Source organism: Abramis brama, assembly GCF_963993115.1.
Source record: "Abramis brama genome assembly, chromosome: 5".
NCBI lineage: Eukaryota > Metazoa > Chordata > Actinopteri > Cypriniformes > Leuciscidae > Abramis > Abramis brama.
Window position 1 is genome coordinate 19,453,537 of NC_139967.1, and position 27,277 is coordinate 19,480,813.

At 37.4% G+C, this 27,277-nt stretch overlaps 1 protein-coding gene across 8 annotated transcripts in view; it reads left to right on the forward strand.

Annotated features, from left to right (window-relative positions):
* The window catches only part of camkk1a (calcium/calmodulin-dependent protein kinase kinase 1, alpha a), an 81,794-nt gene that overhangs the window by 7,319 nt on the left and 47,198 nt on the right, over positions 1 to 27,277 (forward strand). For 4 of the 8 annotated variants that reach the window (XM_084114430.1, XM_084114426.1, XM_084114428.1 and 1 more), the window contains exon 2: positions 26,837 to 26,893. The gene's annotated coding sequence lies outside the window, so the exon portion shown is untranslated. Of the gene's footprint in view, positions 1 to 21,035; positions 21,239 to 26,678; positions 26,731 to 26,836; positions 26,894 to 27,277 lie in introns of those variants that run through there. The other 4 variants (XM_084114427.1, XM_084114431.1, XM_084114433.1 and 1 more) reach the window with 3 other exon arrangements.

Sequence of the window (27,277 nt, forward strand, 5' to 3'; positions counted from 1 at the left end):
GCTCTCTTGTATAATAGCCAATTAATCATTCAGATCTATTGGTTATTAGTCTCTGAGGTTGATTCTCTAACTTTTTAAGGGATTTAACCTGCAACCCTGGGGTCTCTTTTCTATTACTGAGGACTTGTTTTTTTCTTATGCAGTTTGTATACTTTTTTTTTTTTTTCAAATGTCAAAAGAAATATTTATCTTTCTTTTGAACTTTTACATTGTTTTAATTTTTTTTGAAAGTAGTATAGATTTTTGTTATCAGCCATAACATGACAATAATTATTTGCATGAAATAATCAAAATGATGCTGGCAACAAGAATAATATATATATATATATATATATATATAAAATATATTATATATTATATATTATAAAACAGTTGAGACGATCTCCTGTTTTTAGTCAGTCCTTATACTGTCAAAACAGTGTGAACAGGCTCTTCTGTGGAATAAGGTATTCCAGAAACCCAGAGGTTTGTTGACACATCTTCCACTGTATTTGGTTTAGTGATGCTTGAGTGTGTTTCCCCAGTATACACATGAGGATAAAGCAGTCATCTAGGACAGGTCTCATCAACTGCGGCATGTGTCTTGAGCAGCAAATCACATCAGCATAATATTCCCTCAGCCTGCCTGTCTAATTGTCCATGACTTTCCTGTATTTTGCTTTCATATAAGGCTTGTTTGTATATTCTTTGGAAAGGTTGAAAGATAAGCTAACTATTATTTCTGCTTTCTTAAATTAGTTTTTTTCCCACTTATTCCCAGTTATGTTTCTCTCTTGATTGTGCAATGCAAAGCTACAAGTAGGGTTGCCAACTATCCCTTAGCCGGGACGTCCTGTATATTGGGCCTAATTTCTTTGTCCCGTACGTGACCTCCCTTGTCCTGTTTATTTACTGCTATGCTGATCTAACCAAGTAGGCTATTACTGTCTTTAATTTTTTTTAAATGTAGTGTAGGCTATAATGTTAGAAAAGCTTTCTATTTCAGATACATGCTATTATTTTCAACTATGGTTTGTGTGTAATGTTATTTTTATTTTGTATGACCTTAACATTTGTTTTAAAATTAAATTGTACTTAAATAGGTTAAGCAAAAAAAAAAAAAAGAAACTTTTAAACACATACGAACCTGAAATGACATAGGCCTATACTGTGTAATACAGTAAATATTTTGAGTGTCCCTTATTTTCCTGTAAAGAACCACAGTTGTCCCGTATTTTTATTTTCTGAAGTTGGCAACCCTATAGCTACAAGGATATGTAAACCTCCCCAAGCATTCATGTAAAATCAGTCTGTAATTGTACCTGCCCGGCAGAGCTGGTGCTTATCAGTTAGCGGTGAGATTGTATCTCATGCCCTTGAAAAGGCCACAGATATACAGTTTGTGTTCCTGCCCCCTGCTGGGTGTGTCAAAGGGCACAATCACATTGTCTGTCTATGGCCCCTTTACACATGGCATTAACATGCATTCCATGACCGGATAACATCTGAATGTTCTGGATTGTATTTATCTCCACTTACCTGTGCAAAATTGAAAATGGCACATACTGCATCAGAGGCTGTGCTAACAAAATGTTACCTCATTTACCAGATTTTAAAAGCATTGGGGGAAGATTCACAAGGCTTTTCATAATTTTGTCAGATAAAATAATATCTATCTATTGCTTGTTTTAGATAGAAATTGGCCAGTCGCACTTCACTTTTTGTTCTGTTGACTTCCACTCTTACGTATGTGAATGCAGGAGACCAAACACAAGCTCAAGCGAATTTAGCTGTGATCCACAGTTGCGAGTGACCTGCAATTTCATTTCACATGAAGACATGTGACCAACAGAACTACATCATGATGTAACAGCTGAATTAAAAGAACACAAACTTTGCTGCATTACAAGAAAGGGAACTTAAGTTGATTTATTCTATTTGTTATGTTGAATTTATGTCTTTAAAAAATTTCATATAACATGACCGTTGTAGTGTCCAATGAAATGTTGCATGCTCAAATACTGGTGTGACCGCTGCTTAAAGGATGCTTATAGCGATTAGAAGTGAAGAAAAGAGAAAGCATTAAAAACTAAAATAAATCACTTTAAATGCTGAATTTATGCATCACGTAAAAAAATAATTAATGACGGTCTGTTGAATTATTAGAAAATAATGCTCACCCAAGGTGGTAATACACGAGGTTTTGGAATTAGCAACGGAGGCGTGGGATAAGATGCATAAGAAAGTAGTCCTGCGCTCTTGTGTAAATGCGCTCAGTTATTAATAGTTATTAGAGGGAGAGAGATTAAGCATGTTTGAATTAGCTAAATCTGTGCATCTCTCAACAGTGTTACGCAGCAGCGTCTCTACTAATAGCGAAATATCTGCTTTAACAACAGCGCTGTTATTACCTCACTACTAGTGAGAAATGTCATGATCTGTAGCTTTTAAGTTGTTAAACTATTTTACTGATAAAATCTTCAGAGCTGCGCTTAGAACACGTTTCTGTGTGGGTGTGTGTCCGTACTGTATGTGTGTGCATTTGAGTGAGAGAGAGAACGGGAGAAAGAAATTACGTGCTGTTCGTACATAATGAAACGTAATTTTGTGGCAAAAACATGGAAATAATGTCATTTTTATCCTCGACCTCTTGTTTACTATATTTATTTGGTTATTTTGCTGTTGTAGGCTGTAAGGACCTTTGAAATAACTGAAATCATTTGGCAAAGTGATATGGAACTGTAATGCGGTCAAGACCTGCCTGGAACTACTTTAGCCGTGCGTTTCCATGAAAATGATTGCACACCTTAGAACATTAGTCAACTAATCAGATTCAAGCTTTCAACAACCTCGTAGTATAAAAGATTATAATTTACAGTAAGAAAATGGATGCTCATCGGTATTTGATAAAGATTACATGTAACAATGTTGCAAAATCATTACTCTTTTTAAAGATTAACTTTAGGTAATTTACAGTAAATGCAGTTACATCAGCTTAAAAAAGAGCTAAAAAAGAGCTTTTTGGCAGCAAACACGCTAGATGGGTTTGGTGCACACAAGGATAAAAAGTACCCCATGTGTACAATTTAATATACCATTGGATCTTTAATGTTGTGGGCCTATTTTTCTGCTGGAGGTCCTGGACTTCTTATTCAGATACATGGCATTGTGGATTCTATCAAATATCAACAGATAAAAAATCAAAACCTGACGCGTTCTGCTAGAAATCTTATAATGGGCCGTGGCTGGATCTTCCATCAGGACAACGATCCAAAACAAACATCAAAATCAACACAAAAATGTGTTAGGGAGCACAAAATGAAGCTTCTGCCATGACCGTCCCAGTTCCCTGACCTGATGAGTGGAGTGAACTGAAGAGAAGCGCCAACATGGATCTGGGAATCTGAAGGATCTGGAGAGATTCTGTATGGAGGAATGGTTTCTGATCTCTTGTCAGGTGTTCCCCAAACTCATCAGGCATTATAGAAGAAAACTCAGAGCAGTTATCTTGGCAAAAGGAGATTGCAAAAAGGTATTTAATAAGAGGGTATGAATAATTGTGGCCAACGTGTTTTGGAGAAAAACATTTATTTTATAATGTGATTTTCCCCCCCACTTTCAATTATTTTACTTAAATGAAAGGTTAGGATTTTGAAATTTTTTTTAATGAAAGATCAAAAGGATAAACGATGCAGATTTATTTTTTACAGCCATTTTTGATCATATTTACCAGGGGTATGATTAATTCTGAGCACGACTGTATATACAACCAATACTGATAAAAAAGTAAACAGTACAGATATATCATGCATCCCTCTACACATTAATATTTACACCTTTGTCAAAGGTTGTCAGAATCCACCCCTGACCACCTCGAAAGTTTTAGATCACAAAATCACAAAAAATGCATATTAAGTGTGCTTTTACAATTGAGCGTTTGTTTTGGAACCTGGTGCGTTTTCTCCCATGGTTTGGTTCGTTTAGGCACACTGTATGTGAACACGGCAATCGCGCTCAGATCCGCACCAAAACAATCACTCCGAGACCGTGGGCCGATTCCAAACGGACTCTGGGGCGGTTCACTTGAGGTGTAAAAGCAATCCGACCCAACGGACCAATGAACCAATTCATAACGGGAAATGTTCTATATATATAGCAGTAGTGTCTGATTCTCTGAGTGAAAACATTAGTTATCACAGTTGAAAACCAAAAGAGCACCACTTCATCTGGGGGTATTCACACCTGTCTTTTTTGGTTTGACTGAATCGAACTCAAGTTCGTTTCCCCCCTTGACGCGGATCTTTTGGGCAGGTGTGAATACAGAAATCGCACTTGGGTGCGGACCAAACAAGCGTACCAAGACCCAGCTGAAGAGGTGTTCTCGGTCCGGTTCCAAACGAACTCTGGTACAGTTTGAATTTCTGTCCAATGAATGGATGACCTTAGCACACATGTGGTTTTGTTTACAAATTTTGGTTCACTTGCAAAAAGGGCAGTGTGAAAGTGAATCACACCAAAAAAAACAACAACAACAACACTGTATTTGGTCCACTCCAGACAAAAGCAAGTGAACTAGCGGACTTTCCTGGTGTGAATAGAGAATATTGTGTAATTGCACTTCTCCGTGTGAGAATGCTGTTCCGATGAAGCTGATTCCTGTTTTAGCTGCATTATAACATTCGTATAGTGTTTGCGTGTGTCTTGACCGTGGTCTTGACACAGTAATCCTCTAGACAGCACTGATCCAGAGAGAGAGAGCGCATTTGAATTTGCTGCAGTATTAATACGAATGTAGTGTATAATTTAACAGCGGCTACATTCGTATAGTGTTCGCGTGTCTCGACCATAGACAGTAAAAGAAATGGACACAGCGACCCCATTGGATTCAACGGAGAAAAGTGAAGTCAATTAGAAGCACTCACTTCCTGATGGTCGAGCGTACTGCGCAGACTCAAACTGAGCTTGACGACGTGGATGTGACGTGAGCAACCCGTCTGTCTTCTAGTAGCTGTGCCAAGAGAAATCTGAATCATTCCCTTCCGAATCTTGCAGAGGCGGAGAGCGTGAGTAGGAGCTGTCCATGAGCTAGGAGCAGGAGCAACTTTTGCTAGGTATTATAATTATTTTGTCATTTTGCCTCCACGTCCCCCCGCGAGCTTCTCCTCCTGTCCATACGGTAATCTCTCTACTGTGCGACAGAAAGTCGCGTGGTTATGACGCAATCGTTAGCCTATTTTTACAAAAACTGCTTCTACGGGGCCATAACGTAAGATACAAGGTAATGGAGCCTTTTATACATTTTCGTGTTTCTTTAGAAATAAATAATGGACAAATGGAGTCTTTAAACGCCTCAGATGTAAAGTTATTCGCTGTCAAAGTGACGCCAAAATGAATGGGAGTCAATGGAATGCTAACAGCAGGCGATGGTCTGCTAATCAATGGCGGCCCCCGGGGAAGCTTCAGTTTTTTCTGAAATATTACCCCCTTGGTCTCGACAGTTACAAATAAAGCCGCAATAAGCAAACCTGTCAATTATCTTGATGGATGACGCAGAGGAAACACTGACTAATAAGAGGATAGTTACTTGCATGTGACTTTCGTGAACACATTTTTGTACGCTTTGAAAGGTTGCCTTGTGAAAGCGAACCGAACCAAGAAGAAAATGCCACATTGTAACAAATTAAGTCACTGCTTCGGAACAAAACAAACAATCTATAGGTGTGAAAACGTAATAGACCTACTAAGTGTAAAACGGGGCCTATCTGTCTTTGTCAGGTAAAAAAATAATAGAAAGACCATTTCTGGGTGGCGCTGTGTAGTGCAAAAACAGTGTATGAAAACAAAAAGCAGGGTTTGTTTCAGATTCTTTGTGATGCAACCCAGAAGACGGTTTTCATGGGAGCTCAGTGGCAGTGAATTTTTTTGTCTGTGTGTGGAGTTAAGAACCCTGCTATCAGCCCTGTGCCCCACTAGTCACTGTCTCCAGGCTCTTCTAAGCTTCCTTTAGAGAGAGAGAGAGAGAGAGAGAGAGAGAGAGAGAGAGAGAGAGAGAGAGAGAGAGAGAGAGAGAGAGAGAGAGAGAGAGAGAGAGAGAGAGAGAGAGAGAGAGAGAGAGAGAGAGAGAGAGAGAGAGAGAGAGAGAGAGAGAGAGAGAGAGAGAGAGAGAGAGAGAGAGAGAGAGAGAGAGAGAGAGAGAGAGAGAGAGAGAGAGAGAGAGAGAGAGAGAGAGAGAGAGAGAGAGAGCAGAGGTCTGTGGAAACACTCAGATTTTAACACAATGCTAATGCTAATCCCTCAGCCTGAGGATTCCCCCAAATATTTATCACCATGCATGCATGAGAAAAAAAGAGAGGGAGGAAGGAATGGAAGGATAGGATAGGGTGAGTAAGACATTCAGTATGCTAATGACGTTCAGGCCATTCAGTTGCCTCATTTATGTGTTAAGTAATGTTTTAAAACTAGTGTGAGGTCAAGTCAGTAATAAGCCAGATCAGATTTAATATGTAAAAGCAATGTTAAAAATTCAAATAATAGTATTTAAAGCTTTCAGGGAATGTCAATGAAGCAAATTAGTTTTTCAAATTCATGTTTTTATATTTCACTTTCACTTCAACCCATTTCTTTGTTTCTCTTAAAAAAATCTCACTGGAAGTAGTAGGACATCCGGGTACTTTTCGCCTACTGTTTTATGTACTATGAATTCGGACATACTACTCAGCTCACAAACTGTACTTTTTTTTTTTGCCTACTATATAGTATGAATGTAAGTAGGCATATTCAGATGCAGGGAGTCACTTGTCACCATAATGTAACCTGCAGTAAGTATCACAAATTCTCCACCTCAGACTGGTGTCACGATCGGTGGGTGTAATGAAGCGCATGACTAAAGGAATAGGGAACTTTAACAGTTACTCGGGAGATAAATGTGAACACAACCACCTTAAACACTGGCGATACTGGATAAAGGAACAGAATGATACTCTGAAAAACATGGGGAGGGTAATCAAGGGGAACAGAAACTTATTAACAGCCAGGGAAACTAACTAGGAACTCAGGCAGGCAAAACAGGAACAGAACACAGTGAAAACAAAAACAAAACAGAACATACTTGTTACAACTAGACAGTCTGTCTGGAACCTGCAAACACTGATGAGTGGAGTATTACAAAACTCCCAGTGCTGTTGGGCTGTATATCAGCACTCAGCCAATCAAATTCAAGTACTGGAAGTAACATATGAAATTCAGAATATTCACACTACCATTCAAAATTTTGGAGTTAGTAATTTTTTATTTTATTTTTTTATTATTATTTTTACTATTAATACTTTTATTCAGCATTACATTGATCAGCAGACAGTAAAGACTTTTACATTTTTACAAAAGATTAAAAAATTCTAATAAATACTGTTACTTTAGAAAATTACTTTCTATTTATTAAAGAATCATGAACATTTTTTTTTATCTCACTTTCCACAAAAATATTTAGCAGCACAAATGCTTTCAACATTGATAATATAAAGAAATGTTTCCTGACACGAAATCAGCATATTAAAATGATTTCTGAAGGATCTTGTGACACTGAAGACTGGAATAATGATTCAGCTTTGCCGTCACAGGAATAAATTTAATTTTTTTAAAAATATAGTATTAGAGAATACAGTTAATTTAAATTGTGATAATATTTCACAATATTATAATTTTTGGTCAAATAAATGCAGCCTTGGTGAGCATAAGGGACTTTTTTCAAAAACACTTTTTTTTACCTATACAATACTTTTAAACGATAGTGTTTAATGCATAATTCTTAAGACATCATTACATAACAATCCTCATTCTTTGTTTTTGAAATAAATTCAGAGTCATACACACATTTGCAGGTGTACTTTTAACAGCAGGAGCCTCCTGTACACTGATTGAATCATAGGTTTCAGGTTTCTCTGCACAGACACGATTGATTTGCTGATTGAGACAGTGATTACAGATTGTGGGACTGTTGTTTTGTTGTTGTAATGTTCAGTGACAGGTGAAGCAACGGAAGGAGCAGATGGCTCATGCCCATGTCCCATTCTTATTGCTCAGCGTGAAAATCTGTCATTAGATCATCTCCGGTCCATAAAGCCCTGTATCTTATTTCTTTTTAGTCGTGTTGTCATACGACCACATTGAAAGTCTTGAATTCAAAATCTCAAAAGTTGAACCTAGAAAAAATGAACACATTATAAAATGAAAATAATGTAAAATAATCATAAAAAAAAAAAAAATCAATTCAACATTCACTCTAATCGTTGTGCTGATAATATAATATGTAACTTTTTTGTGGTCTAAGACTTTTGAACCCTACTGTATATAAACAAATTTGAACATCAGATCTTTTTCTATCCTTGCTGCACGTGAAGTTTTTATTTAGCTTGACCTTTTCTCTTTGATGATCTAAAAGGCTTCACTCTGGTTCTTGAGTATTTTGTGTCAGAAAGCACAGGTAAGAGAGGAAACTCAAGCCTCTCTGTGGGAGCTGCTTCTCGCTGCTAAAAGAGATGGCCAGATGAAACGTCGAAACTTCAATACTTTAGTGCTCTGTACTCAAAACTATAAGAGCGGTCAGTGTTCAGTGGCTTTCCTATTAGACTTCCGATTAAATCTACTTAAATTGCCTTGGTCGTCTCACCGTGTGTACACAGGCCAGGCTTCACCGCAGGAGTTATGGAGAGGGAGATGTTTTCACCAACCAATTAATCACATCTCTAGAGTACATGGTTTGGAAATAAACAACCCCCAAAGCCCTCAATCTGGAGACTAATTCTTTCCTCAACAGATGGCAGGAGCTTGTAAACACATTTTGAGGGAAGCTTTGAGCAAACCTTTGCATTGAGGAAAGCTGCTAAACTTTGACATAGATAGCATAGATGTACAGATGTGACGGCAGGGAGTCTTGACTAAGAATGCACAGGTGTTTTTCTTCACCCTTTAGCTCACTGACCGATGGAAAAATATCATTTTAGAAAGGGAAGGAGCATTTTTGGCAACAAAAACAGTATGACTGTGAATCCTTGGGTTAGCAGTGAATCGATTTTTCAAAAGTGATTTTTGCAAATTTTAAACAATAAAGCAAGGGAGCCAGTGCCGCCTCAAAAATTTGCACGAGAAAATGGTCCATATTGCAAAAATAAAACAAATATTACAAAATGTCCAACAGTGACACCCGCAGGTAAAGTTACAGTTGGACTCCGTGTCTCTCTTGCCTCCCCTGAGCACATTGACTTTTACCAGACGCCCCTAAAGTGTGCGCTGGGTTTAGTGGGGGGTAATTGAGAATGAATGGGGTAAAGTAACGTGAGGGGAGGCAATGCCTCCATCGCGCTATTATTGGCTAGGATTGGATACGATTGGTTTGTGTGATAAATTCCCCCCCCCTTGTTTTCGTGCGCATTCGTGAATCAGTCTGAATGAACAAAATGATGGCGTTAATGGGGAGACTAATTAAAAAGTAAACAACTCAGCCACTTAGATATTACTGCGATCACGTCAATATGAAGACTGTGCAGGGTTTTAGTGAGCAATCAGCTTGGTGAAATTAAAGGTAGGCTATACATCTTCGTGTCTTTGACCGTTGTTTACAGAGCTTGATGTAGGGCTGCACGATTAATCGCAATAAAATCGCACGCGATTTGGCAAAGGCTGCGATTATTTTGTGCGCAGCTTGTCAGTGGAGTGCGGCTGATTGGTAGTAAATACTTCCCCATTTGAACGCCAGAGGGCGCTCTCACGCAAACACGCTAAATATGCCCCACCGCAGAAGTATAATATTGCGCATCATTCCAGGAAATCCCTATCGCTGTAGCTGAATAAACAGAAGATTGAAATGCTTTGATTAAACATGACTTATAAATACATGACTGCCTTATTCTGTGTAAGAAGGCACATCATCTCACAGAAGGAGGAGCTCAACTGTCGTTATGAAGTGAGTTTGGAGTAAAAGCATGTTATTAAATGTTGTCTGTGGTTGGACAAGAGGTTCATAAATGCTTCTCATGTTTTGGAAAGATGTTTGATCAAATGTTATAAGTGACTCAAACTCACTGTGCTTTCAGATGGAGCAGCGTTTACAGAGCCGTACATCAATGACAAACTGCGCATAAAAAATAATTGCAGCCTTTGCGATTTTAAAATTGCAATAAGCCATCTCGATTTAAGTGCCATTACATGTAAATTGCGATTAATCGTGCAGCCCTAGCTTGATGACTGATGATAAGTTTACTATTACAAAGAATAGCTGAACATCAGTTCTCAAATAAAATGTAGTGTTTAAATTGTTACAGCCTTTAGTTATTATTTTGGAATAAATGTTACAGCCTTTAGTTATTGTTTTGGAATAAATGTAAAAATACTTTTCCTCCTCGGTCCCCCTACAGGTTGGAAGCGGAATTGTCCATTACCGCTGTCGTAAATAATTTAGCCTACCGTCGCACGCACGCTATTTGTTTATCCAGCACCGGCTTTGGAAATAACGATGTCCACAGACAAGGTAGAGTATGTTGCATGATTTTATGAAAGTATGATATATTGTGACATCAGAAACGAAGAAAAACAAAATAATGACATTGCTTGTTATTTTTTTGCTATTGTAACGCTTGCCGTAAAGCAAGTCAAATTTGTAGTTTCTTATGTCTCATTCGAACTACAGATCCGCTACCCGATCTGGCAAACTTGCATAGTGCGGTTATAGCCGAGAGAGGGTCGCAAAGCAAATGCAGAAGTGCCGTTCACCCTGTTACGAGTTGATGAACCACTGAAACGATTTTGGAAACATTATTTTAAGGTACAAAATAATCTTTGGTGTGGCTTTAAAAACACTAACTTGATGAGATTTATAATTATTTGGTTTTAATAAATAGAAACTTAATTACATTGTTAATGTAAAAATACAAAATAGAATTGTGTTTGTAATGTAAAGTAATGTTTATTTAACCAGGAAAAAATTACAACCTTATGTCCACCAAAGCGTTTTTTCCCCGCGGCTAGCATATTTTTCCAATTGTTTTCAATGGGAGCACCTCGTTTTTAAAACGGCAGAAGCGTAACGAGGCGCTGAGCATCTATTTCACGCTGAAACGCTGAGCGCTCAGCGTTTTTTACTGGTCACTAAGAGTTGAAGAATGTTCAAAATGGGTAAAATGCAGCGCTCATCACTGTCACTTTTTACCCAGCCGTCCAATCACAGTGGAGGAGGGGCGGGACAAATACCACTCCGACCAACTGTCACATTCTACTAGTACAATGTAGTAACACTTACGCAGATATTTCGTATCATAACAACAAGCAAAGCGTCTCAACTGAAAAAACGCTGCGCTGCCAATGCGTTCTCACAGCTAAGTGTTTTCAGCAGAGCGCCTAGTGTTTTCAGCTGGTTAAAAATGCTTGGGTGAACACGCGGCCTAAATGTAATACATAACACACATTTAAAAACCTGAAGACTTTGACTCCTCATTTTAGAACACCACTGTACGGCACTGTAAAATACATTTTAAATATTGAACACTAATGATTTGCAATTCATTTAATTATTGCCATTTTAAACTGATTATTGAGCAACACAATTTATATTTTAAGATGGATGCATATGATCTGGCAGAATGTGTAATTAATGCAGCTAGAAACCAAATGAATTGTTACAAACTATAAAGGAAAGATGATTTGTAAATTATAAACTCTTATTCAAGCTTTTTTTTTTATGCCCATGCTTTCTAAATGTCATAAACTGAATGGCTGTGAAGCACTGCCCTGATTCTCTATGAAGTGTTGAGGTGGTCACTGTGGGAATACTTAGACGATGACTCCAACCCACTTGAGTGTTAGAAGAAAATGGAAGAGATCAAATACCCTTTATCTCACTCAAATCGGCAATGGCTTGAAAGCCATCAGTGACGCACGCCTTCAGATGCATCTACAGGGAGACAGAATATAGTTTGAAGAGTAGAGAGAAACCAATTCCCACTCATTTTATATTCTGAGTTATCAGTATCAGTGAGTTGCACAAGGATGGTTAGAAAATCCAAAGGGAATCTGCATTAGTTACCTCATCCGCGAATAGTTGTGTGGATTCCTCGCTTGCTGTAGAATTACACAAGGTGACCATGCTATTGACTAGTTTAAGGGTGGGTTCACACTTGTAGTTAGGTTCTCTTGGTTCTTTTGGCCTGGACCAAAAAAGGAAATGATACATTTAGTCTTGGTTCACTTAACATTCACACTGTCATTTTTAACACCGAACCTAAAGATACAAAACAAAATAAAACAAAAAACATGTATATTTTGTGTGAAAGAACATCCAAAACAATTCTGTGCGCTGGGCTAAATGCTCTTGTTGCATGTGCGTACATACGGTGGTATTTTTACCAGCAGAAAACTCACGAAGAGCTTAGAAAATATGCAAAGGTGTCAAAACAGCTCCTGGAATTTCTCCTTTACTATTATCTGCTGCAAAAAAGACACTGGTTCCGACGCCTGCACTGAACAACATTGCCACTATGTCGAGAAAAACCAGGTATGCTTGAGCATTGTGTTCTTTTTAGGGTCGCATCTTGTGATTTCATGTCCTGTTTTTGGTTAGTTTAGATCTATTTGGTCCATGTTGCGTTCATAGTTCAGTCGAACTGCACCATTGCTTGTTTGGTGCGAACCAGGGTTCAGATGGCAGCGCTCACACTTATTCAAATAACCCGCACTAACAGAGCAATCGCACCATAGTTAGTTTTAATCAAACCAAACCTGTCAAGTGTGCAGTGATCACAGACAATTCTCATAATATCTTTATTTTCCAACCTTCAACCTCTATTTATTCTTTTATGTTTAGTTGAACCAGATGAGGGTGAATTTTTGAGGGCATTTGAGTTTAATTTTAGATTTTTAAATGCTGTTGAAGTATTGATAATTGTTAGTTCATCATCATCATACCCAATGCATTTATTATTGTTAGCAAATTGAATCTTATTGTAAAGTATAACCAATCACTCAGTCATGCTGTCATGCTGTTATGATGTAAACTATTAATATGGATTTAAAGAGTCATGAAGTAATGTGTTAGTATTTGTGTGAATATATTCTTAGATCCAGATAACTTTACAATTAATGAGTTTATTTGCTCCTTAATGAGCTTGTCAATTTAATGGTCTAGGATAATGAATGGCAGATACCGACGTTGTCTAATTAAACCTGCTCGCTCAGGTTCTAGACCTCATTTGAAAAACATGACAAATGTTGGCAATATGTAAACCAGGCCTTGGCTAAAATTATTCCAATATGGTGATTAGAAATGAACCATTAAAACAGATTGCATTTCCCATCTGCATGGATTGGCCTGCTTTGGCAGACAGCTGGATGCAGAGAGAGAACACAAGACTGGATTCACTTTTATGATGAAGCAGTGCTCACTTTGCAGGGATAATTTTCTTATCGTGAGATGATGGTTTTGGCAAAAGCTTAATTTTGTTTCTATGTTATGTTTTGTACTGCCTAGTGAAGTTCATGAAAGTGAGTGAATGCAACACAGTTGCAACTTAATTGTATTGCAATTTGATTTGTGATAGGGATTAGGGAAGTTTACTTAATACATTCGAATTGAAAATTAGACTATATCTGGACATATGGAAATCCAGATCCAGACTGACACCAGTGTTATTTTAGCATTATTCATACTATTATACTGTACTGTGGTGAAAAGATATTGTCAGTTACATAAATTTCGTGTTTCGCTTCTTTAGTTGTTTTGGTGTTGTTGATTCACATTGCTTCTAGATTGTGCAGAGTAATCAGAGAATGCAAATGATGCAGTGTAAATAATTTTTTTTGGCCCTGGCACAAAATGACCAGCTAACATCATTTTACTAATCGTATCATAAGCTAGGAAAGTGTGAACAAGTATTAGTCAAGATAAATCATTCTATCATTCTGATTGGATTATAAGAGCAGGCTGATTGATATAAAAGGAAAGAAGTGCTTCCAATCATTGTGTTATTGTGTCAGCAATGGTTACCCCCAAAGAAAGACAGCCATCATCGCTTTGCGTCAAAATGGCCTCACATGCAAGGAAATTGCTGCAAAGAATGTCACACCTGAAAGAACCATTTACTGGATCATTAAAACTTCAAAGAGAGAAGTTCAACTGCAGTGATGAAGGCATCAGGACATCCCACAGTGTCCAGCAAGCGCCAAGAACGTCTCCTCCTAAGGAAAGAGGAAAAGGTGAACGCTACCATAAGTGCAGTGTCACACCAACAGTGAAGCATCCTGAGACCAGCCGTGTGTGGGGTTGCTTTTCATCACAATTCTGCCCAAAAAACATCGCATGAATAAAGAATGGTATCAAAACATCCTGCAAGAGCAAATTCTCCCAACGACCCAGGTGCAATTTGGTGATGATCCTGTGCATCTTCCAGCTTGATGGAGCACCATGTCACAAGGCAATGGTGATAATGAAGTGGCTTGAAAATCATTTTATTGAAATTTTGGATCTGTGGCCCGGCAACTCCCCAAATCTTAATCCCGAACCTGTGGTCCGTCTTCAAAAGACAAGTGGACTAGCACAAATTGTCAAGTCACCTTAATTTATATAGCGCTTTTAACAAAATGGACTGTTTCAAAGCAGCTTTACAGTGAAAATAGGAAATTAAAGTAACAGAGATTGTTTTGGCTTTACAGCAGCTCTAGAATAAAGTTATTGTCCAGCTGAAGTTAGTTTTGATTGATTCACTTCCATTGCAAAGATCATTAGTTATTAACTTAAGGGGCACTTACATGACACCGTTCTAACAGAACAACAACAGTGCCTGGTGGCTCGAGAACGCCTACGGTGCAAGCCTTGAAGAAAAAAAAAAAGACGGTTTGATGATTCCCTAGATGGTTGCATAGTTATAATTTTCTCCCTGATATTATCAATCTTATAAGTGAAGAAGTTCATAAGTCATTACTGCTGTGCTGCTTGGAAACGTCTGGGGTTGAAGCTTTATTTTTCGTTAATTTAGCCACTGTTTAAATACCTAGGGTTTTGTTTATTTTCTTCTAATAGGGTTGAAAAATAAGCAGATCTAGCAGCTTTTAAGGCCTCTCTGTACGCAATCGTGCTCTCCTTCCATGAAATGCGAAAAAATTCTGGTTTTGTTTTCTTCCAGTTGCGCTCCATTTTTCTGGCTGCTCTCTTAAGGGCCTGAGTGTACTCGTTGTACCACGGTGTTGGACTATTTTCTTTAATCTTCTTTAAGCGAAACGGAGCAACTGTGTCTAAAGTGCTGGAAAAGAGAGAGTCAAAAGTTTATGTCGCAATATCGAGTTCTTCTAAGCTATCTGGGATGCTGAGATGATGAAACTGATCAGGAAGATTATTAATAAAGCAATCTTTAGTAGCAGAAGTGATAGGTCTCACATATTTGTAACACGGAGTCGGCTTTGCAGCCTTGGCTAAATGAAGTTTACACGAGACTAGATAATGATCTGAGATGTCATCGCTCTGCTGCAGAATTTCAACGGCATCAACATTGATTCTGTGTGATAATATTAGATCTAGAGTATGATTACGACAATGAGTAGGTCCTGACACATGTTGTCTAACTCCAATAGAGTTAAGAATGTCTTTAAATGCCAATCCCAATGCATCTTTTTCGTTATATACATGTATATTAAAATCACCAACGATTAGGACTTTATCTGCAGCCAGTACTAACTCTGATAGAAAATCAGCTCAAACGTGATTTATCATTTACATTAGATAAGTGTTACATTAAGCACCAATACTTCAAAATAATTATATTTGAAACTAGACTTCTCAGTAATTCTGAAGATATTACTATAAATTACAGCAACACCTCCCCCTTTGCCTTTCAGACGAGGTTCATGTTTATAACCGTAATCTTGTGGGGTGGACTCATTTAAAGTAATGTAATCGTCTGGTTTTAGCCAGGTTTCTGTCAAACACAGCACATCTAGGTTATAATCTGTGATCATATCATTAACAATAAGTGCTTTTGAAGTAAGGGATCTACTATTCAGCAACCCGAGCTTTATCATTTGTTCATCCGTATTATATCTGTTTTTTATTTGTTGAACATCAATTAAATGTTTACCCTTAAATGGGTTTGGGAGTTTTTTGTATTTCCTAATTCGGGGAACAGACACATTCTCTATATGATGATATCTAGGTGATAGAGGCTCTATGTGATGGGATTTATCTGACCTTGGTGACGTGAGACGGCTGGCAGACGGTCGGTTTAGCCAGTCTGTCTGCTTCCTGACCTGAGCCCCAATTCATGTTTGAGCTCTAAGACTATGTGCCATATTACTAGAGAGAAGAGCGGCACCATCCCAGGAGGGATGAATACCATCTCTTTTCAACAGGTCAGGTCTGCCCAAAAACTTTTCCAATTGTCTATAAATTCTATATTATTTTGTGGACACCACTTAGACAGCCAGTCATTGAGTGAGGACAGTCTACTAAGTATCTCATCACTCCTTCGAACAGGAAGGGGACCAGAGCAAATTACAGTGCCTGACATCGTACTTAGTAGTAGCGTACTTGTTCACACATCTCTTTAACGTTAATTTTAGTGATCTCCGACTGGCGAAGTCGAACATCATTAGTGCCGACGTGAATAATAATCTTAGAGAATTTACGATTAGCATTAGCCAGCACTTTTAAATTTGCTTTGATGTCAGGCGCTCTGGCTCCCGGCAAACATGTGACTATGGTGGCTGGTGGCTCTATTTTCACGTTCTGTGTTATAGAATCGCCAATAACTAGGGCACTTTCAACAGGATTCTCAGTGGGTGTTTCACTGAGTGGGGAGAATCTATTTGTTATGGTAATCGGAACGGAAGAGCGGTGTTTTGTCCCGCGACTACAGCGTCTCACGGTCACCCAGTTGCCCTGCTGCACGGGCTCTACAGCCGGAACCGAACAATGTTCAGAGTTCACTAAGCTAGTCGCATCCAAAGCAGTATCTAAAGCCCTTGCATTCTTACTATCCTCGATTAAAGTTTGGATGCGTGTCTCTAGTTCTGAAATCTTCTCTGTCAGCCTGACTATCTCCCTGCATTTATCACATGTAAATCCCTCTGTGCTGACAGAGAAGGCTATGCTATACATGTGACACGAAGTGCAAGTGACAATAACAGGATAAGACATTACTCACCGTGTTTGTTGACTGATCCTACTTACCACAGTTGTTTGATAGACTCGTTAAAAGCGCGAAAGAGAAAAAAGACGGCAAGCACGGATGGCAGGTTAACAGGCTAGCGAGATACTAGTGTGTTGTGCTAGCGATAACGATTTAGATAAAAGCTAGCGATGTCAGATTAATGTGATATTAGACTATATCTAATATATATTGATGAGTAAGGTATATTTAGCAATATAAACAAAAAGGAATGATAGTAAATAGAGATTCAAAACAGAAAGCTATACGGAGCTTACAGACGCAAACCAGCAGCAAGGCAGACAGGAGCAATCGATCAGCAGCAAGGCAGACAGGAGAAATCGATCAGCAGCAAGGCAGACAGGAGAAATCGATCAGCAGCAAGGGAGACAGGAGCATTCGAGTGAAGTCACGGCCTTTGTGATAAACTCCAAGCACTAATAAGGCAATAATGGATCACCATTAGTCAGGATATGGCCCAGAAGCTTATATCCAGTTATGAAGAAGAAGGGTCACCTCTAAATATTGTAAATATTGACTCTGCATATATTTAATGTTTTTGCCAATTAAAAGCCATTAAAACTTATGAAATGTTTATCGTTGTTTTCCAGTATACCACAGAAACGTGAAAAAATAATTACAAATCCTGAAGCAGCGAACTTTGCAAAACACAAAATTTATGTCAACGCCAAACATTTTGGCTACATCTGTATTACTATTAGTATTTATTAATATTTTGAGTTTGATTCTTTAAAAATATTTTATAATTTCAGTTTTCATTTACATTTTTAAGTTAAAGTAATTATGTGATTTTTATTAGTTGTTTTTTTTTTGTGTGTTTTATTGTTTTGGTTTTTTTGGGTTTTTTTATTTTTTATTATTTATTTCAGTTACCGAAAATGACTTTTACTAGTTTTAGTTTAACAACAACAACAGCAACAACAACAACAACATTCAGCCCATAGCGATGTAACATTTTCCTGCACATCCATTAATATTTCATATTATTTTCATTTTACAGATTTCCTAGCATTTAAATCCGTTGCTAGATGTTTCTGCTTAGCCTTATTGCAGTGGAGCTGTTTTTAGTGTCTAGTGTTTGTATCTCCTGATATGGCAAGCATCATGTTTGTCTTTTGGCATAATGACCTTTCGCCACACATAGTGTTAAACAGGGAGCTATCATCTCACCATTATACTGCTGTCCAGTGAGGTCTAGAGAAGAGACAGAGGACATTAGATAAAATCTAGACAGTTTCCATGTTGGGACAGACTATATTACAGTATGTTATATATGAGTTTAGGCTTAATTATTGACAAAGCAATGCTGTTTTATGTCAAGATACAATAATCTTACAGCCAAAGCTCATGCTATGCATTGTGAAACTAGTCAATAAAACAGCCCAGCCCTGTTCATTTATTACCTGAGATACAGCGTCATTAAAAGTGCTAAGTTTGGATTTCCCAAAACAGTAACTAAGTAAAATGTAAATAGGATGTTAGTGTTGCATAATGTTTTGCAGTATTTTTATCTACATAGCACATACAAATCTTTGTAATCCTCAAAGTACTCACAATTCTGTCATATTTAATGTAAAGAGGCCTGACTGCAGATTAACTACCATCCATCCAAAGAGCCACAACTGTGAGTGAAATTTAGATTAAAATGATCCACTCCTTAAAATGATCCACATCATGTTTAGTCATTGTTAATGGGCACACGGTCAGTTATCTCTCGATTTTGTTTACCCTCATGTCGTTCCAATGCTATGTGACTTTTGAATTGAAATGAGAGTATTTTTATTATTATTATTATTATTAAAGAAATCTGTGAAGTAAACCAAAGACCAAAGTAAACTGTGGTCATGTCTTTCATGGGAGGGAATCATCAACAACCTATTCACAAACTGGAACATTTTGAGACTCAAAATCATTGTGTTTCAAAGGTATGAATTGGGTTGACTGTCAAAATAAAGATGTTAGAACAGCGTAAAAAGCCAACAAACAGTGTCAGAATCCCACCCGATGCTCAGAATTTACTGTTGAAAAAAAAAAAAAAAAAAAAAGGTGATTTCCTTTGTTCTTTTATTTCCCCAAATAAATTTACATATTACCCTTTTACTTTAATGGTGTTTCTGGACTTGCTGGAAAGGTACATCCCTTTTACTGTATGTTGTGTTTGCGGTTTGTTTTGTTGCTTTCATTCTTCATTGCGTTGACCACTTTTATCTACAGTAGACACTCTTTTCTGTTGGATATATGTTATACTTTTGCATAGTAGCGTATGTCATCTGGACTATATTTTGTTTAAATTAAATCAGAATTCCCAGAACTTCTTTTGAGTGGGTTTTATTTGATTATCAGCAACATTATGTCTTCTCCCTGATTTTGCTACTAAGAAAACCATTAAAAATGGCATTTTTATCTGAGTCAGAGCCATTTCTCTGTGCACAGAGCTTGTAAACTCTCTCTCTTTGCACACACAGTCAGTCCATGTCAGGTTGTTTTCCAGCTCCTCTCTTTTCAAGCTTCCAGTGCTCTTAATTGGATTTGCCAAGATGAAGGGTGACACAATTACACAGGCAATGGTAAATTTCACAACATGTGCTCAAAGAAGCTCACCAATTTTCTTTTCCAATAACAAGATCTCGTTAAATGTAGTCTAGTTTTTGCATCCATATTAGTTATTTTCCATGAAGATAAAAATTGGACTGTTTACATTTGTATTTAAATGGACAATCCATCTCACTGTTCATTCATTCATTGTTCATACACTGTACAATAAGGTTCAGTTTGTTCAGATAAGTGAGTGCACTAGGTATCATAAACTAACGGCGAATAATACTTTTCAAGAATCCTTAAGAAATCTTTTACGGTTTCCACAAAAATATTAAGAAGCAATATTTTTTTCAGCATCAAATCACTAATTATGAACAATAGCAAAATAAACATTAATTATTAAATGCTGTACAATGAAATGTTTGTCCAGTATTAATTTATGTTATCTAATGCATTTAACTAATATTAGCAAATTGAACATTTTACTGTATTGTAAAGTGTCACTGATTCAGCTGTTCTTGAGTGATAGCTGTCCAAACACAGGTCTGTCTTCGCCCACACTGTCAAGCTTTGAGACATCTAAATCCTTTGTGGATTTGTGAGAGTAAGTCTCCTCATTAAAATGTCCTTTTGCATCCGATAGAGCAGCCAGGAAGCCAAACTAACAGGAGGACGAATGTGCAGAAGACCCTGTTATTGTTGCATCTTCTACATTTAACTTTTTCATTGTTTCTTTAAATGCCAGACCACAGAGAACATGGTAATGTCTTGCGTCTCAGTAAGTTATGTAAAAAAAGTACATTCAGCAGCTTGAAGGACTTTTAATGGGGTAGGAAGAGCCGTGTGTGTTTGTGTGTGGAAGAACCGTCCTCCTCGTTGGGCTGTTTTTAGAGGCACACAGTTTGAGTTGGGTGAGGTCCAGACTCTCTCAGGACAAGCATTCATTTCCACCATTCATCATTTATGAATGATGATTACCATCAGCTAAATTTAGTGCTGTGTGTGTGTGTGTGTGTGTGTGTGTGTGTGTGTGTGTGTGTGTGTGTGTGTGTGTGTGTGTGTGTGTGTGTGTGTGTGTGTGTGTGTGTGTGTGTGTGTGTGTGTGTGTGTGTGTGTGTGTGTGTGTTTTCTCTCTAATGCATCCTCACTGTTTCTAGAGCTTTTTTCAGTTGGGATATCCCCAGATGGATCTGATCCCCACAGCTTGCTTTAACTCAAGCACATCCTGTGAGCTGGTTATGCAGGTCCACAAGTTTTATTTGGATATGGGAAATGGGAAAACACCAGAAGCTCCTCCTCTTATGCCCCACCCACACTGGTTGCCCTATTCCTAGACAGGCGGTGACCTGTACAAAGGGACGCACTGGAGGTCTTAGCAACGTCTTATGCAGTGCAGGGAGGGGAACACCCTGGATGTCCCATGTTATGAACAATTGGTTCTTCTTCATCTGGGTCCCCTCCCTATAGAACGGATCATGCCTCCATCCACCAGCCGACCACTCAGGAAGCTCTCGGTCCATGTGAGTAAATGAAACAAGGCGCTTTCATCTCTCTCCATCCGCTAATCCCAAATTCACTAGCTTGGGGTTAGTAGGGCACATAGAGGTCAGCTCAGGATTTGTCAGGGAAGGTGCCTGCTGCTCTTTTTTTCTTAAATATGTCTCTGACTCGTCTTTTTAGAGTCTGTTTCATATGTCTTCTCTCTATGACAACAGTGATATAGAGTGAGTGACCGTGGCTATAGTAGCTTCACTGAGATAATCTGCGTTATTCAATTAAAGTGACCCAGATTACAGCTTGACACACTCAAACCTGACACACTCTTGTAAGTTGCTTTGGATAAGTGTCTGCTAAATGCAAATATAAATGTAAATGAAAATGTGTGTTGAACGTTCCAGAGATGCTGTATATAAATGTTGCAGGATAGAATTTTTTTTTGAGATTTGACAATGTGAACACCAACTGTTTCTTGATTGGAGTAGCAATACCCTACGCCCTGTTCAACTGGTTGAAAGTGTCAGAGGGCTTTGGTGAGTTTCTAGATAAAATAATGTGGTTATATAGAACAAAATGATGTGGTCTTTGTGTGTCCTTTTTGCTTATTTGCCTTTTAGTTGTAAATGAAACCATATCTCAAGCTTGATTGATTCCCAAGTGTGTAATCCAATTTTACCCCTGACCTCAACTGACACTTTCATTTCATTTATCATGGTTAATTTCAGCTTTAATTTCACTAATGTACCCTGCACCGAACATGTAAGGAACATTTGAGAAATATTGAGATATGAATGTACTGTATAGTTTAAGAAAGTACTTTTGTATGTCACGCGTCTATCAAACAGAATTCTACAGCATAAAACATAATAAAAGCTTTATAATAAATAATATAAACAGTTTTTAATGCCTTTTAATGAGTCTTGTGAAATATTTGTAATGTTTTTGAATTTTTAAAGTTTTTAAATTTAAATGGTTTTATATTTTAATATATAATATAATATATATTATAAAACATAATTTATTCCTGTGAAAGCAAAGCTGAATTTTCAGCAGTGTCACATGGTTAGGAATCATTCTAATATGCTGGTTTACATTTCTTATTATCAATATATGTGGAAATTGTAACAAAATATAACAATGTAAAAGTTTCTACTGCCACCTTTGTTCTAAAGACAATGCAAATTTCACTGACAAAACCGAATTGACATGCTTTCATTTTGTGCTTTATTTGGTTGATTTGTGTAATTTAAGAAAGAGGTGACTTTATTGGTAAAGAGAGAAATGTGTTGCTTTTTGTCAGCTATTCTGCAGAGTTTCGGAGATGGTGTTTGTTATCTATACATCCATAATGAACTCTTTTTTGGGCAGATTTTCTTAGTGTCTTATGTCTTTAAAACCATTTGAAATCATCTATGATTGTCTGATTTTATGAATTTAAACTAAGCATTTAAAATGAGTCAGTAAGGAGGCAAGATGAGATGCTCCAGATAAAGAGGAGGATGTTAGTAGAATAAGTGTAGAGAGGAGAATGAATGTCCCCTGCTTGCTGCCCCCATGTGAACTGCACTCACATTAGCACAAGTGTGTGTGTGTGTGTGTGTGTGTGTGTGTGTTTGAAATGGATCCTTCTTAATGGCTTAATGGATGCAATATAAAGCTGTTGTTGATTATAAAGTAGATGCTGAGACCGCTTCCTATGATTTTCCCATCACATCTCTTCATTTTCTTGTCAGTTTTTAAAAACTGACCTTTAAAACATAATTTGTTTCTTACAATGGCAGTAACAAGCAACTCGACAACATCTTAAAAATGTGGTGCAGTTGAGATGAGACACAACCAAAAGTATAGTGAAGAAGTCTACTTGCAAATTGCATGTGTGATATCTAAATAAAAATTCTATGCAATGTGACATTTTTCTTCATCACCAACTCCAACTTTGCTTGCAAAATGATAGAATTCTCATTTCCCGCAATAACAGAACGACGTAAGTAAATAATTAAATAAACAAGTAAATGAATGGCTGACGATATGACTATAGCATATCGCCCAACTTTACTCTATTCATTGCTTTCATCTGCCACAGTGATGTCTTTAAAATAGATTTATTTGTGGGATTTTCTCAGCAAATATTAATAGGCCTATATGTGGTTACAATAATTGTGATGAATATCATGTAAATAATTTGAGGAACAATTTTAAATGATTTACAGCCTTTATTTTTCCTATTCCCCTGTCACACTGGGGGTTTTTTTCTCCCTGTTGTCATCAACTTCCTGTTGTCACTCCAGCCTGTTCCTCTCTGTCCTCACATTGTGTCCGTTCTTAGTGTGGGATTACCAGTGATTAATGAATCAGTCTGATCACACCACATCAGCAGTGAGGATTAGTCTCTGCTGTCCATTACAGTATGAATGAAGCTCTCCCTCATTCACTGTATGAATGCTCGATATGTAGATCAAGAGTCCACCATTTTACTAATTAACCAGATAGTGTTACATACATTAAACACGTTCCCTCATAACGAATTATTAACGTGCTACATGTCCTTTAAAATCATGGTATTTTCTTATTAGCGTAGCTACATTATACATGTACAGTGAAAAAAAAGATGCGGGTTTAACAGTTGGCTGTGATGTGAATGCTATACATGCACACAAATGCACAGACACACACATCAATGCTAAAGCTGTTATGTCTGGCCATAACAAGCAGTAATGCTGTCTGTAGGTCAGAGCACATGCCCAGGGGCTTCAGACATTAAAGCTGTTAGCTGGATGTGTGATACTGTGAACTTCACATAGTGTATCTTGTATAAGTCTTAAGAAAAGTCAGGCTCAGTTTTAATGGTGTTATATTTTACAGGTAGAAACAGCCACACACAAGATAGGAGTAAATGCTACATGCTTTTCTCATGCAGCCATTAGTGCTTTTAAGTATTTTATTTATCATTTATTTAAATATTATTTAGCCATAATTTAATAATTCATGAGGAATTAACTAAAAAAAGGTTGTCAATTCAGATATACACCACTGTTCAAAAATGTGGGGTCAGCATGGTATTTTGTTCATAGAAATTATTACTTTTATTCAGGAATGCATTAAAGTAATCAAACGGGACAGGACAATTATAATGTTACAAAATATTTGAAATAAATGATGTTCTTTTTAACTTTCTATTCATTAAAGAATCCCGAGGGGGAAAAATCCACCTAAATGTTCAGCAGCTTTTAACAATGATAATAAGGATATATTAGAATGATTTCTGATGGACCATGTGACACTGAAGATTGGAGTAATGACTCACTGTAATGATCACAGGAAAAAAATACATTTGAAATTATATTTGAATAGAAAACAGTTCTTTTAAATGTTTTTCACTGTATTTTTGATCAAATAAATCCAGCATTTCTCTTTTTACTCACTTTTTAATGCCCAGAAGGGGTATAAATGTACAGTACTTGCCCAGTAATAACAATCAAAGAAATTATATATTGTTGTGACAAAATCATTAATTTCATTTGTTTTATTTAATATACATTCTAACAATGATTAAACAATTTAATCTCTGAACTTTTGTACAAAAGTATCTCTTGTTCATGTAGGTTGATGATATGAGCATGTCAGACTGTGTAAGCCATAAAAGGTATTGTTGTCACTTATAAGTGCCCACTAAATTCACATTTCATGTTCCAGGGGGCCCTTTAAGTAGATAGATAGCAGAGAGGCCCTGCCCTGGACCATTTGCTGAGGGGACCCTGCAGTCTCCATGCACAGTAATGTGTTTAAATTAGTGTCTGGTTTGAGACCATCTCTAAGCTGTTGCCTTTGTTGTACCTGCCTGATATTCAATAGGGCATCTCTCTTTTTCTTTCTATCTCTGTTGTATAGCTGATATGTTCAATTCTTTCTTTCATCACTGCAGAACGTACAATTGAAGTTTCTCTCTGAGAATAGTCATCATTTGTCCGTTCACCCTCTCACGCTGGCATTCTCTGACAGCCTCCTCTGAAATCCCCATCCCAATTGGGTCGGCTGGCAGCTCTGTTTCGTTCCCTTGCTGACTTGAATAGGTTTTAATGGTGCCGTTTCATGTTTGAAACTAAGACTCCTAGCTTAAGACAGCAAACCAGACTCAAGAGCCCTGTGACAATCGCCGCATCCAACATTTGCTCTGAAATCCAGGCCTAGCCAACATAATGTCTGAGCTCTCTGCAGTCAACAGACCCAAACATCTTTTCTGGAGGAGGCAGACAAGTTGTTTTGGATGGTTCTCTTGCATGCGGAGTCCGAGTGCTTGACCTTTTTGTGGTCTTTTTGTCCACATCATACTTCTGAGAAGATGGCAGTCTGGATTCGTGCTGGAAAAGAGGGCTGTAATTCTTCTCTTACTGAGTGAAGACACTTGCGTTTACTAAGTTTAGAAATTCCCCGTTAACCATCTGTCTCGAGTTGTGCATGTAATAATTGTAATTAGGAAAACTTGGTTTGAATGAGCATTGGCATACAGTGGGCAAAAGTGATGGCCGGAGGGGATATTTAAGAATGAAGAATACACTAAACATGGTTACGGTATTAAAATGACAAAATTATTTGGCAAGAACAGTTTTTATTTTAAATAGATTTTTTTTTTTTTTTACATTAACATCTTTACTGACAATTTTGATTCATTTAATGCTTTCTTGGTGATTAAAAGTATTTTCTCTCAAGAAAAGAAAAATCGTATTGACCCCAAATCTTTTAACAGTAGTATAAGTAGCACAGTGCGGCTGTGTGTTTTAAAATTAAGTTATATATAAACCGTTACTTTTTTCTCACCTGGGCTTTGCTTGCTTGTTTGTGTTTTATATATAAGCTATACTTTCAACAAAAAAATGCCTCTTGTAGGCTTATTATACAGTACTGCACACACTAACAATGCCAAACTGAAACTGAGAAAGATGGCTTCAAAGTTTCTGGGTTGAATTTTTATATCAAAATTGATTTTTATCAGTTTTCACACAAAGCTTTCCCTGAACATAGTTGAGTAAAACCTCAAGAAAGATCATAATCTAAGAGTCTTGATTTTTAGTCATAATGCTATTTTGATCAAACAAGTTACTGTGGTTTGCCACTGTAGATATGGTCTTATTCAAAAACCTCAGTGCTATTTACCAAGTGTTATTAATGTAGCAAAATGAGGTAAATGAAATTTCATTTAAAAGATTTGTGTGCTTATTGTAGTGATCATGGTAGCAGTAATTCATCAAATGATGGAGAAGAGTGTTATAATCATGCATATATCTAGATGCAGTGTGCAGCAGTGTTTTTTTTAAAGAGCTGATTCATTCGTCTTAGTAAATTGCGCCCTTACCCTGTTATTATCCATTTTCCATCATACAGATTATAAATGCTAAATCACCTGTTGATCACCTTCAAAATATTTGAACGTATAATCTTTTGATTACTTGTTTATCTTCCCAGCAGTGCTAACATCTATGTACTTTGAGAAGGAAGTAAAGCTCATGTTTCAGGATGGGTACACAATATTTATTTATTTTTAATAACAGGTTTTCAAGCACATACTGTTCTCCTTGTGTTGACATAAACTCTGGTTAACAGTTTTTTTTTTGTATCACTCACAGGTTGCTTTATGCTGTAGGGAGACTAGTGGAAGAAACGTTGAACGCTGCAATACTGAGGTGAGTCCTACTTCATCTGCTTGATAAGATCCACTTTATCACTGCCTTAGTTTTACAATTATTTTTGACAGGTCCTTTTATGATATCACACTTTACACCTGATTACATCAAGTTGTTTGTGGATCGGTCTAAAAGGGCAGCTTCTGCTTCTATTAAACGTCTATTAAACACTCATACTGTAATCTGTCTAGCTGTTCCTCTGTGTGTGAAATCCCACTTGCATTCATCTGCATGTACATTGGCCGTGTCCTCAATCACCGTGCGCTCCAGTAGTTTAAAGCCTGTCAATATTCATCTCATCAGTGCTCCCACTCTCCCTCAGCGCTTACCAGCCTCTTAAAGGGAAAGTAATAGCTGTTTATGGACTCTTCAGACGGTAAAACT